Below are 6,000 nucleotides of genomic sequence, written 5' to 3'. Positions count from 1 at the left end.
TCATGCCATTTATTCGTTCTTTCTTTATAGATTAACGAATTTGCGTATGCTTCATGTCTTAATTCTTCTAATTCATTTAGTTGACTTAATCGTAGATGTCCGGCTTCATGTAAATCAAGATTACATGTCTTCAAAGCCCAAAATGCTTTGTGTTCAATTTCTACTGGAAGATGACATGCTTTTCCATAAACAAGTCTAAAAGGTGTGGTTCCAATTGGAGTTTTGTAGGATGTTCTAAAAGCCCAGAGTGCATCCTCCAATTTAATGGACCATTCCTTCGGATTTGATCCTACGGTTTTCTCTAAAATACGTTTTAAAGCTCGGTTGGTATTTTCAACTTGTCCACTTGTTTGTGGATGATATGCGGTGGAGATTTTATGAGTTACTCCATATCTTTTAAGAACTTTCTCAAGTTGATTATTACAGAAATGAGTACCCCGATCACTTATTAAAGCTTTCGGTGTTTCAAACCTTGCAAAAAGATGTTTTAAAAAGTTGACTACAACTCGTGCATCGTTAGTTGGGAGAGCTTGTGCTTCCGCCCATTTAGATACATAATCAATGGCTACGAGTATATATAGATTATTATGAGATTTTGGAAATGGACCCATAAAGTCAATACCCCAAATGTCAAATACTTCACATACTTGGATGACATTTTGTGGCATTTCATCACGTTGACTTATTTTTTCGGCCCTTTGACAAGCATCACAGGATTTGCAAAGAAGGTGTGCGTCTTTGTAAATTGTAGGCCAATAGAATCCAGCATCATAAACTTTTCTTGCTGTTAGTTGAGGCCCATAATGCCCTCCTGTTGGTCCTGTGTGACAATGGTTTAATATTTTACTAGCTTCATCTCCAAATACACATCGGCGTATTATTCCATCGGGACAACTTTTAAACAGATGTGGATCTTCCCAAAAATAGTGTTTTATATCACTGAAGAATTTCTTTCGTCTTTGGTACGATAATCCTTTTTCAAGGAATCCACAAACTAAGTAGTTTGCATAGTCTGCAAACCATGGTATTTCATTATAATCTATCTTCAATAGATATTCATCAGGAAAGTTGTCTTGTATGGCCGATTCATTTAGAACTTCTAATTCGGGATTTTCAAGACGAGAAAGATGATCAGCGGCGAGATTTTCTGCTCCTCTTTTATCTCGGATTTCAATATCAAACTCTTGTAAGAGTAAGATCCAACGGATTAATCTTGGTTTAGCATCTTGTTTCGAAAATAGGTATCTAAGAGCAGAATGGTCGGTATAGACCACCGTTTTTGCTAGAACGAGATATGATCGAAATTTGTCAAAAGCAAAGACAATAGCAAGGAGTTCTTTTTCAGTAGTTGTATAGTTCGTTTATGCTCCTTGTAACGTCTTACTAGCATAATATATAGGTTGAAATCGTTTTTCAATCCTTTGTCCTAAAACGGCTCCCATTGCAAAATCACTTGCATCGCACATTAGTTCAAATGGTAGATTCCAATTTGGTGTTATCATGATCGGCGCATTAGTGAGTTTCTCTTTAAGAATATTAAAAGATTTGATACACTCATCTGAAAAGATGAATGGAGCATCTTTTTCTAGGAGTTTATTCATAGGAGTGGCAATTTTAGAAAAATCTTTTATGAAACGTCGGTAAAAACCGGCATGCCCTAGAAAACTCCTAACTCCTCTAACATTGGTGGGATGTGGAAGTTTATCAATTACATCTACTTTAGCTCTATCCACTTCAATTCTTTCTTTTGAAATTTTATGTCCAAGAACGATGCCTTCTTTAACCATGAAATGGCATTTTTCCCAATTAAGTACTAGATTTGATTGTTCGCATCTAATAAGCATTCGTTCCAGATTAACTAGACATGATTCAAATGTATCACCGAAGACTGAAAATTCATCCATGAAAACTTCCATGCATTCTTCTATCATGTCGTGAAAAATTGCCATCATGCATCTTTGAAAGGTTGCAGGGGCGTTGCAAAGTCCAAATGGCATGCGTTTGTAAGCAAAAGTACCATAAGGGCACGTGAACGTGGTTTTCTCTTGATCTTCGGGTGCTATTGGAATTTGAAAATATCCAAAAAATCCATCTAGAAAACAATAGTAACTATTTCTGGCTAATCTTTCCAACATTTGATCAATGAAAGGTAAGGGAAAGTGATCTTTTCTGGTGGCGTCATTTAATTTTCTATAATCAATACATACACGCCATCCTGTTACAGTCCTAGTAGGAATAAGCTCATTTTTTTCATTTGTAATGACAGTCATGCCACCCTTCTTAGGCACGCATTGAACTGGGCTTACCCATGGACTATCAGAAATTGGATAAATTAGACCTGCATCTAGCAGTTTAATAATCTCTTTCTTAACTACATCTTGCATATTAGGATTTAGTCTTCGTTGGCGTTGCACATACGTTTTATGACCTTCTTTCATAAGGATTTTATGTGTGCAATACGAAGGACTTATTCCTTTAATATCATGAATCTTCCATGCAATGGCTGGTTTATGGGCTTTCAACACAGAAATGAGTTGTGATTTCTCATTTTCAGTAAGAGAAGACGATATTATTACAGGTAATTCAGATTCACCATGTAAATAAGCGTATTCCAAATGGTTTGGAAGTGGCTTTAACTCTAATTTCGGAGGTTCATCTATCGATGATTTGTATCAATATCTGTCTTCTTCTTTTAGCATTTGAATTTCTTCTGTTGTTGGTTCATATCCATTAGCTATAAGTGTAGCTAACATTTCAGCTTCATCAATTGGTTCATTACTTTCTCCTAAAGAACATTCTCCTGTTCCTTGTAATTCTGGAAATTCTTCTAATAATTCAGCATGTGCATCTATAGTTTGAATATAATAACATGTATCATCTGCAGATTGTGGTTGTTGCATTACTCTATCAACTGAAAAGGTAACACTCTCATCCTCTATACTTAGGGTCAATTTCTTACCGAACACGTCTATCATTGCTTTAGCCGTGTTTAAGAATGGTCTTCCTAATATGAGAGGAACTTGAGAATCTTCTTCCATGTCCAGAACAACAAAATCTACTGGAAATACTAAAGTGCCAACTTTAACTAGCATGTTCTCCATTATCCCTCTAGGATATTTTATTGATCTATCGGCTAGTTGTATGCTTATTCTGGTTGGTTTCAATTCTCCAAGGTCTAGTTTAGCGTATAGTGAATACGGCATTAGATTTATACTAGCACCTAAGTCTGCCAATGCTTCTATTGAACTAAGACTACCCAGAAAATATGGAATTGTGAAACTTCCTGGATCAGATAGTTTTTATGGTATCTTATTCAACAGCACTGCTGAACAATTAGCATTCATAGTAACAGCCGAGAGTTCTTCCATTTTCTTTCTATTTGACATTAGATCTTTCAAGAATTTAGCATATCTAGGCATTCCTGAAATCACATCAATGAAAGGAAGATTTACATTTATCTGTTTAAACATATCCAAGAATTTGGATTGCTCGGCTTCAAGTTTCTCTTTCTTCATTTTACTCGGGTAAGGAAGTGGTGGTTGGTATGGTTTAACATAAGGTTTAGCCTTAACTGTGTTATCTTCATTAACCTTTTCAACTACCGGTTCTTTTTCCTTATCTTGATCAGGTTGTGGTTCTTGTGGAGTAGGAATAGCTTCATCAGTAGTTACATGTATTTCAGGTCGTTTAAGTGTTGTACCACTTCTTGTGGTAATGGCTTTAGCTGTTTCATTCCGGGGGTTAGCGTTTGTATCACTAGGTAGACTTCCCGGTTTTCTTTCACCTATTAACCTTGCTAGGTTACTTACTTCTTGTTCCATATTTTGAATAGAAGCTTGTTGATTTCTAAATGCTTGAGCATTTTGTTCATTGGTTTGTTTTTGAGATGTGAAAAACTGCGTTTGAGTTTCAACTAGCTTCGTCATCATATCTTCTAAATTCGGCTTTTTATCGTCGGTTTGTTGTGGTGGTTTGTTTTGAAAATTAGGTCTTTGCTGATTGTAAGTGTTATTGGATACTTGTTGATTGCTAGGACCTTGTTGGTTATTGTATGGAATATTTCGGTTATAATTCTGGTTTTGATTGTAAATCGGTCTTGGCGGTTGATAATTATTCTGATAATTATTTCCAGGCCTTTGGTTTATGTATGAAATATTCTCTCTTTGTTCCATTGTTAATTCAATACCGAGACAATCTTTTGTCAAATGTGGTCCTCCACATTGCTCACAACTAATTCGTATTGAGTGAATATCTTTAGTCATCTTTTCCATTCGTCTCTCCACAGCATCTATCTTTGCGGAAATGGAATCTAAGTCATGGCTAGAATCGGCTCTAGCTGCTTTAGATGATCTAACGATATCTTTTTCTTGGTGCCACTCATGTGAGTGGGAAGCAGTGTTATCAATAATTTTGTAAGCATCAGTTTCGGTTTTCTTCATAATAGAACCACCAGCTGCTATATCTATGTCTTTTCTTGTAGTGATGTCGCATCCTTGGTAGAATATTTGTACTATTTGACAGGTGTCTAAACCATGTTGCGGACATCCTCTTAATAACTTTCCATATCTAGTCCACGCCTCATATAGAGTTTCATTCGGCTTTTGTGTAAACATAACAATTTCTGCTTAAAGTCTTACGGCTTTAGATGCCGGAAAGAATTGTTTAAGAAATTTTTCAACTAAAATGTCCCATGTATCAATCGCCCCTTCAGGTAACGATTCCAACCAATCTTTGGCTTCTCCCTTTAATGTCCAGGGAAATAACATGAGATATATCTGTTCATCCTCCACTTCTCGGATTTTAAATAGTGTGCAGATCCTATTAAAGGTACGTAGATGTTCATTTGGATCTTCCTTCGGCGCACCACTAAATTGGCATTGATTAGTCACCATGTGTAGAATTTGTCCTTTGATTTCATAATCTGGCGCATTAATGTCTGGATGAGTAATTGCGTGACCTTGGCCAGTGCGTTTAGCTCTCATTCGGTCTTCCATACTTAAAGGTTCCAGATTCTCCATAATTGAATTTGTTGAATCGGAATCACTAGAGGATTCTGATTTAATGGTTCGTTCCTCAACAATCTCTGTTTGAATGATTGGTGGTTCCGGAGGAAAGTTTAGTGGTTCAGGATCTACGAATCGTTCCTGAATATTCTCCGGATTCTCAATTGTGAGGTCGGGTTCAAAAAATGGATTATCGGAAATTTGAACTGAAGTACTTGGTCGACTGGATGACGATTCTAAAGAGAAATCAACGGCAGTAATATTTGCTAAATGTCTTGATCTAGTTACAGGTGGTGAACGTACAAAAGGTGGTGAACGTCTTGCTCGGTGCATTCACTGAATATCCTATTAGTTTTTAAAAAGGAAAGAAAAATTATAATAAGTTATCCAATCAATAGACTTTTCTGATTTTGCCCACGTTTTGAATAGCCAAAAGATGCAGCAGAGGGGCAGGATTCGTTTGGTCTCAATATAATTGAGGACTGTTTGGCTCCAATAACCCGGTCCACGTACAAATCCAACTATTACTACGAACCAGAAAATTTTGATGTCTATTAATTTAACCACTTAAAATAAATTTTCGTAATTTTAAGAAATTTAGATAAGAAGTAGATTAAAAAAAACTATGTCCTAAAACTAGAATAGCGAGAAATAAGAAAGAAAAAGAGTTCGTCGAAAAAGGTCGAAAAAGAAAAATGGTTAAAACATAAAAGGTGACGGAAAAATAAAAGAAACTTATAAAAATTAAAAACACTTGACTAACCTAACCTTATTACTACAACTAACTTAAAATTATAATCGCAAATTGAGATTACTAATTGGAATGATAATTGATACATAGGTAAAAGTCGTCTAAAATATTAAAGCTTACAGGAAAAACTATATCCCAAATGGAAATAACTTAAAAAGAAACTAAAACTTAAAAAGGCGTCACAAAATTCTAAAGCACTTAAATCTTAGTCTAAAGAAAAAGCACTTAAGGGATTTTACGGCAAGG

Source organism: Rutidosis leptorrhynchoides, chromosome 3 (assembly GCF_046630445.1).
Source record: "Rutidosis leptorrhynchoides isolate AG116_Rl617_1_P2 chromosome 3, CSIRO_AGI_Rlap_v1, whole genome shotgun sequence".
In the NCBI taxonomy this organism is placed as follows: domain Eukaryota; kingdom Viridiplantae; phylum Streptophyta; class Magnoliopsida; order Asterales; family Asteraceae; genus Rutidosis; species Rutidosis leptorrhynchoides.
Note: the sequence above shows the minus strand (reverse complement) of the source record.